The sequence below is a fragment of the Arvicanthis niloticus genome, unplaced genomic scaffold (genome assembly GCF_011762505.2).
Source record: "Arvicanthis niloticus isolate mArvNil1 unplaced genomic scaffold, mArvNil1.pat.X pat_scaffold_226_arrow_ctg1, whole genome shotgun sequence".
NCBI classification, from domain to species: domain Eukaryota; kingdom Metazoa; phylum Chordata; class Mammalia; order Rodentia; family Muridae; genus Arvicanthis; species Arvicanthis niloticus.
This window is the reverse complement of record NW_023045894.1, coordinates 13,110-26,191: the sequence shown is the minus strand read 5'-3', so window position 1 is coordinate 26,191 and position 13,082 is coordinate 13,110. Positions and strand designations below refer to the sequence as shown.

The 13,082-nt window shown below is 39.4% G+C and overlaps 1 protein-coding gene across 1 annotated transcript in view; it reads left to right on the top strand.

The window, feature by feature from the left end:
• Positions 1–13,082, top strand: part of LOC117701723 (BRISC and BRCA1-A complex member 2-like) — a gene marked incomplete at its 3' end in the record, with an annotated part of 79,885 nt that overhangs the window by 61,388 nt on the left and 5,415 nt on the right. The window lies entirely within an intron of this gene.

Below are 13,082 nucleotides of genomic sequence, written 5' to 3'. Positions count from 1 at the left end.
TCTTGAGTTTCAGGGGTTCTGTATGCATTCTGGATATTAATTTGTGATAAAAATATGATGTAGACAGTGTAGTGGTGCATATCTTTATTCCCAGCACCGGGGAGGTAGAAGCAAGCATATTTCTGTGAGTTCAGTATCAGCCTGCTCTATACAGTGAGTTCAAAGCCAGCCAGAGTTACATAATAAGACACACACACACACACACACACACACAGAGAGAGAGAGAGAGAGAGAGAGAGAGAGAGAGAGAGAGAGAGAGATCAGATGTTTTCTCTCACCTGTTTTTCTTGCATGTTTACTCTGTTAATCCTGAATTTTTTCATAAAGTCTGATTTATCAGTTTTTTTCTTTAGTTGTCAACTTTACATGATCTACATTTTATGTAGTCTCCTAGCCCAGTGTGATCTCACTCCTGCTTTTTTCTCTTAAGTCATAGGGTGATAGTTCACTCTATTGCTCTTCAGTTCCCTGTTTATTATGTTTACTTCTGTTTTTCTCTTTAGTTACTAGTTGTCTTAGCCGGTGCTTCTGAGATTGAAATGTGCATCAAATGTCCTAGCTGGCTCTTAGTCTGAATAACATGAGTCTACGCTTTGCTATCTATCCATATAAGTTTCAATACTTATGCTGTTCATAAAGGTTATACCACATCCTCGTTTCTCGTTTCTGGGCTGCCCTGTTCCTCTGTCTCTAAGTGTTTTGAATTGAAAGTCTGTGATTTGGAAGAGGCAGAAAACAGTCAGCACTTCTAACTTCCCGAAGGCTGGGAAAGCCAAAGCTCTGCTCACTGGTTTGTTTGTTTGTTTTCGTTTTTAACCACTTTTGAAGGTTTTCTTGGGATGCACATTACTCTTCTGTTTGCTTTATCTCTCTTAAAGTAAAAAAGGCACAATAGAGTAAGGATTGGACAAGAAAACACCTAAGGAGTTGACTCTAAATTCTCAGAGACTGAATGAGTTCTTCAACTTTTTCTCATGTATCATGTTCTGTCTTTGTAAGAACTCTCACTGAAAGAGAAGAAATACTTTTCTCCTTTCATATGTTTTATCTCTCTTTTTTTGAGAGAGAGAGAGAGAATTGGGTGTTGCCATTTCTGGGGTGGGGGGTCTTCATTATTTGATAGTGTGTCATAAACAGCAAGTCAAGTCATAGATGAGCAAAGCCATAGGAAACCACATAGTATGTTGTTTAGAAGTTTGTTAGTTTTAGGAAGACAGGTTATAATTAAAAAACATTCCTCTTGCCTTTGTGTGTTGTGAGGTTTGCACATTCAGTCATGTATACACCTGTTTCTCCTTATTGTGAGGGATAATCTGAACTCAGACTAAATATTCCAGTTGATTTATGTTGGAAAGCCAAGTTAATGATTAACATCCATCTCTGCTGAGAAGTCTACTTATGAAGTCCATTTTTGGTTTGGTTATTTGTGGGCAAGTGTACGTAGTCATTCAGACATTTGCCATCAAATACTAATGGGTGTCTATTTTTGTGGCGCACACCATACTAGGCAATGGAAATATAAAATTGAACAAAACACAGTTACTGTTTTTAAGGAATCCAATCAGAGAAATGTCAGGAACACAAATATAAATAAGACAAGAGTATAGACCTAGCCTGCAAAGCATGGGAGCATGGGGGGCAATAAAATGGTCTTCAAAGATTAGGTCCAGCAGAAGACCTAGGTGGGGGGGAGGGCAAGACAGTTAGAGAGGTAATAGAGTGACAGTGTGGAAAGTGGGGACCTGCTGTAGTTAGGGGTAGTGAAGAATTAGCTTAGAAAGACAACTCAGTGGCTCAGTGGAGCTTGAATGCCAGGTCACTGTAGATAAGAGGAGTGTTTTTTATTTTTGTTTTTTGGGGAGTTTTTGGTTGTTTTGGGGGGGGGTGTTGGCTAGAGAAAGGCATAATACTGCCTGCTTCTCAAAGCCATTTCTACTGAGGACCTTTTTTTGTAGCCAGTTCAAGAGAGATGTAGCTTATACCTCTCACTCTCTTTTTTCTCAGAGTTCCAAACTATCCTTTATGTTCCATAAATAATATCAATGTTAATCAAGAAATCAGTGGTCACTACAAAGGGGAGAGTTTCTAACTGGCTTCATTGTTTTTTTAACGCCTGTGGCTTGTGTTGGTCTCTGGTGAATAAAGGTGTAGTGCTAGGTCCACTAACACTGAAATATCCTGGAAGGAAGTATTGCCTGATTGCTGTGGGCACCGAGACAGTCTAAGCCAGGAGACCTGCTGGTTGTAATTGAGTATTTTCACTTCTAGGGTCTTTCCCTTTCTGTCTTCATGCCCAGAATTGCCTGAGAACAAACTCTAAACACTAGAACTTTAAGCAATGAGGAGAAGAGAGGAAAGGGGCGGGGAGGAGGAGAGGCAGGGAAGAAGAAGGGAGGGGAGAATATGGTTTCAATAGCAGAAAGAATGGTCTGGTAGAAAAAGTTATAACAGACCAACTCTCAAAAGAGTGAGAGACATGAAAGCCCCTGTGTTGGGTGCTGCCCTCTGAAGGGCTCTGTACTTGGCACTGTTGGGTGCTGCCCTCTGAAGGGCTTTGTACTTGATGCGCTCACATTCATTTGCAAAGCTGTTCAAGCCTGTTACTTCTCGGAATAACCCACATTTTGGCATGTCATATGGAAAAAAACAAAAACATGTAATCTCTTTGCAGTTTTTTTTCCCCTTATAGCTAAAAGGTCACCATATTTGGGCAGTTCTCAAGTTGCAGGACAGACTTATAAAACACTTCATGTATTCAAAAGCATATTGCTTTGAACACTCCACTTAGCATAAATACTGAATTCATACTATTTTGTTCTTCTTGTGAGGAAGAACACAGAACACAAAGGTATTCTGAGACCAAGAATGGATTAGGGTTCTGTTTCAAGTGCACCAAGACAGGAGATAGCAAATCCAGACAGAGCCAGCCTGCTACAGGAGAGCATCAAAGCTCTCCTGCTGTGTATGGAGCACGTAGCACATCAGAGCCTCTGAGGCTCCGATTAAGGGCCCAGAATTACATAGCATGTAATAAATATTCCAGTGACCCAGAGATAAGCTTTTTTTTTTTTCTTTTTAGCACTCCTGTAAATTTGCCATGGAATCATCTATATCAGTCAGTTCAATAATTTTTTTAATGTGGGTTATAAGCAAAGAAAACCACTTCAAAACAACTTAGGCATCTAGGGCAATTTATTAGCTTTCTAAAGCCAGGAGCAGACTGGATAGCCAAACCACAGCAAGAGAAGGGACACAGCTGGATGGAGCCAAGGGAATAAAGGAACAAGTGTTGCCAAGACCGGCCTCTCGCTTCTCCATTTCTCTGAGTGAGCTGGCATCCTTCTTCATTGCAGTCTGGCCTTGTTCATGTGTGGGAAACATGGCCGTTGCTGCTGCTGCCTTCTCCTTCAGAGTGGCTGGTCTATACTCAATTACAAATCTTGAAGAAAGGACAGCCGCCTTATATCTACCAGATGTTCCCAAGGCTTAAGAAGACAGTGAGCCATGGGGCAGGAGAAGGATTGGGCTTGGGAGTAGCATCCAGGAGAAGGGAGGGGTAAGACAGGCATACCACAGGTCTACTATATGAACTTACCTTTAAGTCCATGTCTGTCTGTCACAGAGCACTGGATAAAGCAATAAGAAAAGAAAAAACAACAACAAAAAACCCCTTCCTTTATTTAAGTTTTAGAGGCAAGATAATACATTCACATCTGTTCTGTTTAGGCATAAATAAAAGTTTGCTATCATGTTCCCTTGTTTTATTCAGTTCTTGGATAGACCTCAGGTTCAAGGTTTGTGTTGGTATACCCACATAAAACCACAATTCAGAGATCTCTCAGAATGCAGGTTAATGTAACTTGTTAAACAGTTTCAGGAATTGATGCCTTAAACAAGCCCAGAGTTCTTGTCAGGTTCCTTAAGAGTAGGGTTATTGAAGACTAGGAAAAGCCTGTGGTCCATGTTCTTTCTCAACAAGCTTTGATGAGTAGAGAAGTTAGCAGAAGCAAGAAACACCTTTTGCTGCCGGCGAGAGTCTGAGCTGTGGCACAGGCTCCTCTCACCCCATCTCTTAAATAAGGGTGCACAGCACAGCTATTAGCATAGATCTGGACTGCCCATAGGGTGCGGGTGCCACTAAGGGTGAGCTTAATTACTGAGGGGACAGTAATTGACCTAGAAAATTATTATCATCAGTATTTTAGAGGAGCCAGGATGCCCCCACCCTAAAGTTTATTTGAATAACTTTTGAACATGTGTTTTGGTTTAGCATCTAAACAGCAGCTATAGCCAACATACTGAGGGGAAGTACAATTTCACAAGCAGATGCTCTCAAAAGGAAAACTGTGCAGAGGCCTTTGTCTAGCACAAGAGTCAAGCTTCATAGTTTATAAAGCTTGAGCCCATACTGGGTCTTGACTTCTGGGAGTAATGAACTTAGTCTGTACAATTGGAGGCACAGGCAAGTGGCAACAGGGCATTCTCCAAGCATCGGCTATTTCAAATGGGTTATCACTCTCTGACCTGACAAGCAGTACTTTGCATTTTTCACTGAGCAGAATGTGTCTAACTGTATATTAGTGAAGGAAGGCCCATGTTATGGTGTTAGAACTTGGTCATCCTTACCAGTGTCCCTGGAGAAGCAGTGGTCTGTGTAAAGGTGTCTTCTGCAGCCTTTGGTATTTATATTGTCATTACTTAATTTCTTACTCTCTAGTTTCCAAAAATAAGCAGTAAACTCATAATGTGTACATATTTCTGTCTGTTTTGAATACCCACTGAGTACTTCTCCTGGGTAACAAGGAGATAAGAAGTAGGTACTTGTGATGTTTTTGGAGCATCCAGGGTTTAGACACTAAGTGGGAACAGCAAAGTGCATAGTGACTCTGCTGCCTTTCCCTCATGTGCATGTCCAGGTTGTTTATGCCCTTCTTTGAACAATGATACCTTCCTTGTGCCCAGTAATTGAGAAGGGGTTGTGACACCATTTCTCAGTCCAGGTTCTGAATCAACAAACTTCAATTCAAAATTCATGTTCAACATTTAATTCGTTTGAGCCTCAGTTTTCCCTCCGAGTGAGAATAGTAAGACCCGTCTTCTAAGCTTGTTAAATCACTAATAAAAATGACAGTTGACTAATGACACTGAGTAAATTACTAGTAGACAAGATGGAAGACATAAACCTTGTTGTAGTTTGCATATGAAGTTACCCCCAAAGGCTTCAGATACTGAATGATTGCTTATCTACTTACTTTGATGGCTTCTGGAAACTTTAGGACATATAGCTTAGCAGGAGAAAGCAGATTATAATGTGTCTCTGAAGGCTAAACTTGGCCCCTTATGCCTATGTCTAGGCATATGTCTATCTCTCCCTCCCTTCTGCCCACCCATCATGAAATGAACTGCCCCTCACTATGATGAACATTGCAGGCTCAGAAACACAAAGCCATATAACCATAGCCTGAAATCTCAGAATCCATTAACCAAAGTAAATCTTTCATCTCCCACGTTGTTCCCATAAGATGCTCTGTTTAGTGATAGACATTCACTAACACAGGTCTCTACTTGGTCCTCATGAAATTGATAGTCTCTGGAATAGAAAACCCCCCTCACATAGTATGAGGGATTATAAAGCAGCATGGTGCAAGCTACTCAGGATGGCCATGGATCAGAATACAGTTGAAAACAATATTAATAGAGCAAACAGATCCATAGCTTGATAGAATTAAAGATATTAAAAGCATACCAGCTAAGAAAAGACATAAATGATATATGGAGATACATCAGCAGGTAAACGTGCTTGCTGAGCAATAAAAGGACCTGAGTTCAAATCACCATTATTCCTTTACATCAGGGTATGCGTATGGCTGTGTCTGTGCATGTAACACATAGGGTGGGGTGAATGACAGGGAGGTAGGGGGAGTCCCTAAGTCTTTCTGGCCACCATTCAAGCTACAGGTTCAGTGAGAGACCCTGCTTCTAAGTAATAAGGTGCAAGATGATAGAGTAGTATATCTGCCATCTTTCTCTGACTCCTTGTATACTCAGAAATACATACCCTCACACATATGTGCAAGTACCATGCTGAGAGACAGGGCGGGGGAGAGAAATTGACTTGATGAAAGGTATGATGTATAGAGGTTATTAGTTAAGATGTAGAAAAATAAATGGAGGATGGCTCAACTTATCTGGATTAGGCAGGGGAATGTATCCATTTCCCCTTAACAAAACTAATCAGAATTGACTCTGATAAATACTACCTACATAAGGTATCTCTGTCTTTGCCTCTCTCTCTCTCTCTCTCTCTCTCTCTCTCTCTCTCTCTCTCTCTCTCTCTCTCTCTCTGCCCCTTCCAAAAAATTCAGCATATGGTAGAGATGAGTTATAACTGGGCCTTCAGAGCTCTTAACCCAATGCTTCAGCACTCTGATGTGTGAAGAAGGCTCAGGGTTGGGATCACCACCAGCAGGGACCAGGCACAGGAGAGTCAGCTATTGCTGACCCAACTTTCTGATCTTCCTTTTGGATTTGTTTGCATTCTGACTATATGACTTTGTCTGGTACTGCATATTTTCCAGCACTTGAATGAAGAGGAATAGACAAAAATTCAGAAATGTCTACTGTATTATGGGACAAAGTGACCAAGGCCTTATGTGCATCATTTTCCTTTTCTTAAATACATTTCTTATGCTTATATTAAATCATATTCATGCCATATTTACTGTCATGTCTTGATGTCAGTAGACCCCAAAGTCAGATTTTGATCAAGATTCCTTATGTTGACATATAATCTCTTCCTAAGAAATGAAGAGCCACCCCTAATTCTCCATAAGACCCTTGTTGACTACCAGTTTTAACCTTCTTTTCTCTCCTCCTCTTCCCCTTACTTTGCTTTCACCTTTCTCTGCAACATTTGTAACATCTGATATAATTTATTTGTTTATAAGAGAATCTTAATCTCTCCTACATGGAAAAAAACTAATTAAAAAAAATCTAAATAATATAAACTGAGGTACTGAATCTACAATAATTATTGGAGCATCTGACATACAAACCTGTCAGGGTATCTCTGAGTAAGACTTGTTTTAGAAATGTTTAGTTTTCTTTAGTTTGTAGAAAACTCAAAGTCTTTGTATAAATAATACTTGGGCCTTATTTTATGGTCACCTTAGGAATCATGGTCAGTCTAGGTTAGTAGCACTTCAAATATAATTCAGATGGGACCAAACCAGAGTTTTGACATACTGTAAATAGCTTCATTATAGTCTCTTATGCCCACAGACTGGTCCTGCTAGTAAAGCTTATAGATTTGTTGTAAGCTCTTCTGAATTGAGAAATACAGTGGCTTTTTTTTAATAGACCTCCCATGTGATCATAGTTAATAACATTTTGGTTCAGCTAATGTCTGTCAGCAATTAGTTAATTGGTAGTTTGTACCTATATTGACACTAATGATCTCAACATATATGGACTTGTTTAATGGCTTCTGTCTTAAAGCGATTAGCATATCAAAGGAGAGACACATAATGATAAATTATACTTGTATTTACTTTCATTTCCAGGGTTAATTGTCATTTTTTCTATAGTCTTTTGATACTTGCAAAGGGCTTCAATCAAGAATAATCATGCATGACCTAAAACAAAATGTTGACTTATTATATGAGATGTAGCCTTGCCTGGTACCATTTTTCAAATATGAGTTTTCTTTATTAAAATATACGTGACTATAGTTTAAGTTACTCAAGAGATGAACACTGAAGATCTTTCTAGTTGAAGGTACTTTGTTTAGTTTTGTCAGTTTTATCCAATATACCTGAAACTTGAGGAGTTTCCAGATTAGAAAAGCCAGTGCAGTGGTTAATTTCTCTCATTTCCTTGTTTAGTTATCCCTGCATTAATAGTTTCTGTTTTTTCAACCAATTCGCTGTATATGTGATATGTTCCATAACGGAGATGCAAAAGTGTTCAGACTCTCAAGAACCTATTGTGAACATTCATCATAAATATCAGGAACCCTTTTCTGTTACAGTCAAAGGGTGAGCCAGAATCACTGTTGGGTCTCAGCAGAATACCATAGCTATTATTACGTCGCTGTGCACATGTAAGTGCCTGACACAGTTTTGGGGAGGAAGAAGGCAACATTCTGTAGCTTTAGCAGATTTGGCGTCTTTTCCTTCTATTTTAGCCTGTGGCAGTTTCAAATGGCGCAGATAGAAAGCCCTGAAAATGTATACTTGTACATTTTAAAACGTCCCTTACTAGGTTTTAACCATCCCCTGTTTTCCACATGCTGCCATTAGTGGTTAGAATAATCATCTGTAATGCTAGCTTCTAAGAACCATGGCACAAGAGCCTCTTTTCTAATTTCCCAGATGGGAGGGAACACATGTACAAGCCTGTTAGAGTTGCAGAAACTGGAAACAGCACTGTGTGGATTTGTATTTTTGGAACTCTTTGGGCTTATTTAAACACCCTAAACTAAACCTAGCTATCTATTAGGAGTCAAAAACCAATTCAGGGAAAATTCAAGTGTCTCACCAAGAGGAATAAAACATTGCAATAGTTCAGAAGATAAATTAGAAATAACTGGACCACTGTCTTGTGTACTTTTTCTACAGATTATCAGATCTAAATGTTGACCATGTAAATCACACATTGTCTTGATGTTAGAAGAACCTCAAAATAAATGTCCAAAGCTAGGATGAGAGAAAATGTAACACATATTGTAGGTGATAGATAATAGAATTATTAGCCAGCAAACATGATCTGAGTACTCTAAAGAGAAATCAGCAGTGGATTTGACCAGGTATACAGAGGAAATGTGAATGTCCAAGAAATAAGTGAAAAGTTGATTCAGTGCTGTATCTAAATCACGATATTGTTTCCAGATATCAACCTGCCAATATTCCATTAGAAAGAGTGAGTGGATGAGAACCCTGTTAGCAAGTTACTCACAAGAAAAGAAACAGACTCGTTCACAGCATTACAAATATGTGTTCGCTCAAATGTGCATTTCTGAAAATTGTTCAGTTAAAAGAAATCCATTAAATTCTACTGAAATATAAGGTATTCATGACTTTTAAGCTTAGTTTTAGTTACCTATTAAGAAATAGTGCACTACTGAAGATATAGAATTATATACATATCAAAGCATTATGAAGTGGCTAAGAATTGCAAGCAACATGGAGATCTTTTGCTAGGGCAATGGTTAAATAAAAGATACATCCATGCTGGGAGTAGTCTGTAGCCATGAAGCATCAGTTAGTAGAGTAATGTGTGTAATATGATCCCATAGGGAAAACAAACTAGGAGGATAGAGAGGTACGCACCTGAGTACCTGTGTGCCTGTGTGTGTGTGTGTGTGTGTGTGTGTGTGTGTGTGTGTGTAAATTTATGTACCTATATGCTTATATATGTTTATGAGTACAGGGAAAGCTGACTGAGGTAACACTGTAGTCTTGATTACATTGAAAAATAAGTGTTAAGATGAGAGTAGAAGAACCAATTTTAAAATAAATTTCTGCATGGTTGGGGTTTATTTTTTACTTTACTTTTTATTTTTATTATTTTATTAACTTACATTCCAGTCTTTGCTCCTCTCCTCCCAGTCCCCCTTCCACAGTTCCTTATCCCACTCCTCCTCTCCATTACCTCCAAGACAGTGTTTCCCCCCACCTACCAATCCTTCCCCTTGCCAGTTGCCTCAAGCTGTACTACAAAGCAATAGTGATTAAAACAAACAAACAAACAAACAAACAACCACATGGTATTGGTACAGAGACAGATAGGTAGGTCAATGGACTAGAATTGAAGATCAAGAGAATGAATGAATGGTTGGGTGATAAAGAAAAGAAACCTAATTTTTGTAAGGTAAAACCAACCAAACAAAAAAGACCACTTAAGAAGTGAAAAAGAAAAAGATGAAAGTGTAGGGCCAAACCCTGACACAGAAAATCAGAGCAATGGGTTTTAGAGTTAAAACAGAAGGGAAAAAAGAGAAGAGTATTTGAAGGCAAGTGATTGTCCCTGTCAAGAGTTGTTAAAGAGCAAGTAAGAAGACAGACAGACAGACAGACAGACAGACAGACAAGGTCCTGCTGCATTAGGAAGGCTCCTGGAAAGGAGTGGCACTGAGCAGCCACGTGGCAGGGCTTTTTAAACTCTCCATTCGTGGACCTTTTTTACCTGGTCACTTTTTATACAACCCTGTTTATAAAGGTATAAAATATATTTGTTAATAAACATCAAGTATTTGTTGATAAATGTCTTAAGAAAATATATTCAAAGAAAGGTTTTGGTAGACATAATTTTACCATTTTCTAAAATCAAATTTGCATAATGGTAAAATGGTGAGATTGTTTATGTTTACATAAAAAATTAAGTCATGTGAATATTTGATTTGATGGACATTTTGATTCGGTCACTTTCTGTGTTAAGGATGCTTCTTTGTATATAATACAAGGTACAGAATGGCAGAAACATAGTCTGACTTTAGGACCAGTTCAGAAACTGTTGAAAATTCTGTCCTCATCCCAAACCAGAATTCATTGAGGTGTTTATTTTCTTAATTGAAACTGAAGCCAGCAATTTAACAATTCTTAAAATCAAAGATTCTAACATAGTAAAACCTCAAGATACACTGATTTGTTACTTGCTGAGGACTGTTGTAGAAATATAGTCTTTGTTTTCTGTAATTAAATCATTATATCTGTATAAAAGCACCACAGTTTATGACAGTGCCTCAAGTCTGAGTCTAGGTGCTTCCAGACATGTTTCTTGTTATGTATGCTGTGATAGCATGCATAGCACAAGGTATGCACACTGCTTGCTCAGACCAAGAGATTGGAGATCACAGGATGCCTTGTGGACCAGCTCTGTTTGAAATATCTTGGGTATGTTTTGCATTGGGCTTTGAATTCAATTTTAGTTATTGTTGTTCAGAAACTTTTCCCTTTGTCAATGTTTGTGGCTCCCTCAGCTAGTTTCCCTGAGCCTATTTCATAGAGTTCTCCTCTTCCTCCCTTATCTGTACTTTATAGAGCAGGCCATGGGGCTCAGCAGAAAGGTCTGGACCCCTTAAGACAATAGTTCTTCTAGTTCTTACACACTGTATGTGCCCTAGAGGACTGTGATCACAGATGCTGAGAGCCACACACTCTTCAGCTCCTTACATCTCTGTGTTTGAACACAGTGGGAGGTGTGGAGGCTTGCTGCTTATGTTGGAGCTCCTGCTGTACCTGGTGTAGGACAGTAAGGTCTGAGAGGCAGTAATGCTCTGAGAGGCAGAGACAAGGAAGGGAGATGGTTCTCATTATATTTCACCATTGTCATCTTGGTCTGGTCTTGTTCACTCAGATTTGGAATTTGGAATTTGCAGTGATTTTTGTATAGCCCCCATTCTGACCTTGGAAGCAGAGGAATGGGCCTTTGAACAGCTTTGAACAAGTCTTTAGTGAAGCAGAAATGAGACATGAGTATTGATCATTTTTTGGTGTTTCCAGGCTTTCTGTGGTTGATGTGCTTCTCCATGTAGCCCCTCATTTCATCCATGCCTGCCCAAGACACTCCAATGAGTTCATTGTGCTCATATAGGCTGGTGAGCAAACTGTAACAGGTAGATGTAGGACATGGGGCCAAGGCCCAGGCAGGGAAGGCTTAGCCATCGGGATGGCTGCAGCAAGTAGAAGCTATGTGTTCCTACCTAACTCACTTCTTGGTGCTTCTTAATTTTTATTCTCAAAAGATAGGGGACACTCGATGGTCCTTGACCCTGTGGATACATGACACACAGACACATCTTAATAGCACAATAAGAAATCAAAGATATTGAAAATGTCTAAGCTAAGCAGTCTGTGTGTTGACCACTTCCCAAGATGCAAGAAAAGGAGTGGGATTTCAACAGATGAAGGATTCTGAAGGTCAGTGCTCATGCACAGTTCAAGCTTAGGCTGAGACCCCTTTCTTGTGTGGCTGAGCCCCCACTCCATCCCCCAGGACCAGTAAACTGGTTCAGAAATACAGGCCTGCCTTTACTGTTCCCTACAGGAGAACAGTATCTCGTTAGAGTATTTTAGGTTTTTGTACTTGACTTGGAGCCATCGCCAGGTTACTAGGAGTTACTGAAATGTGTCTACAGATTATAGTCAATACGCTTTAGAGTTGCTCTGATTCAGCATTTTATTCAGAACTCTGGCAGACAGCTTGGTACTTGGCAATAAACATAGTTAAAATTTCCCACTTTTGATTCAGTACACTTCATCCATGCATCATCAATACTTTCTTGAATTAGTTTTAAATTTTCGTTGTGGGTCTGATGTCAGTACTTACCAATTCAGTGAACCTCAAGGCTTCCCCTGGTGGATTGATCAGTAATTATCATTCTTAGATTAATGGGGAGTTTACTCTAAAATACTCTCATAATTGGATATATATGATAGGTATGTGTTCAAGTTCCCAAGTAAATCATCTGTAATCACTTTGCTAAAGTAGATGTGCACTGCCCCCACCCAGCCTCTGTTTATTTATGTAGTGGCATACTTTATACTTCATTGGAGTATATTTACTAGGAATTTCTTCTATTTAAATAACTCAAGCATACTATAAAGATTGGTATACTGGAATTATTGGGCCCATATTTTTGCTATGGTTTAGGACATAAATTATGATTGTAGCAATATGTTTACTGAACTGTGGTAACTATGATTCCGTCTTATTTGTTACCATCACATTCACTCCCCTGCTGCACAAGGGATATGGGGGAAAGTGAAGTAGTTGAGGTTTTGTGCCTTACTATGGTAGGCTCTTTGGTCAAGAAGTTTGGGAGGCACCACCCTTGAGGAGTGAGGCAAAGGTGTGCGGAGCCATTTGGTTGAATGAAGATGACTCCAAACCATGGTTCCATGCCAGTAGGCTGTGCGAGCTCATCACTGATATGACTCTACAGTAAGCAGGGCGTGATGATACATGCTCATAATCTTGGCATTTGGGAGGCCTGGGTAGGAAGCTTTTGAGTTTGAAGTTAACCTGGGCTACGTAATAGGACCTATCTTAAAAAAATAAAAGCATTCAGAAAACAACTACTC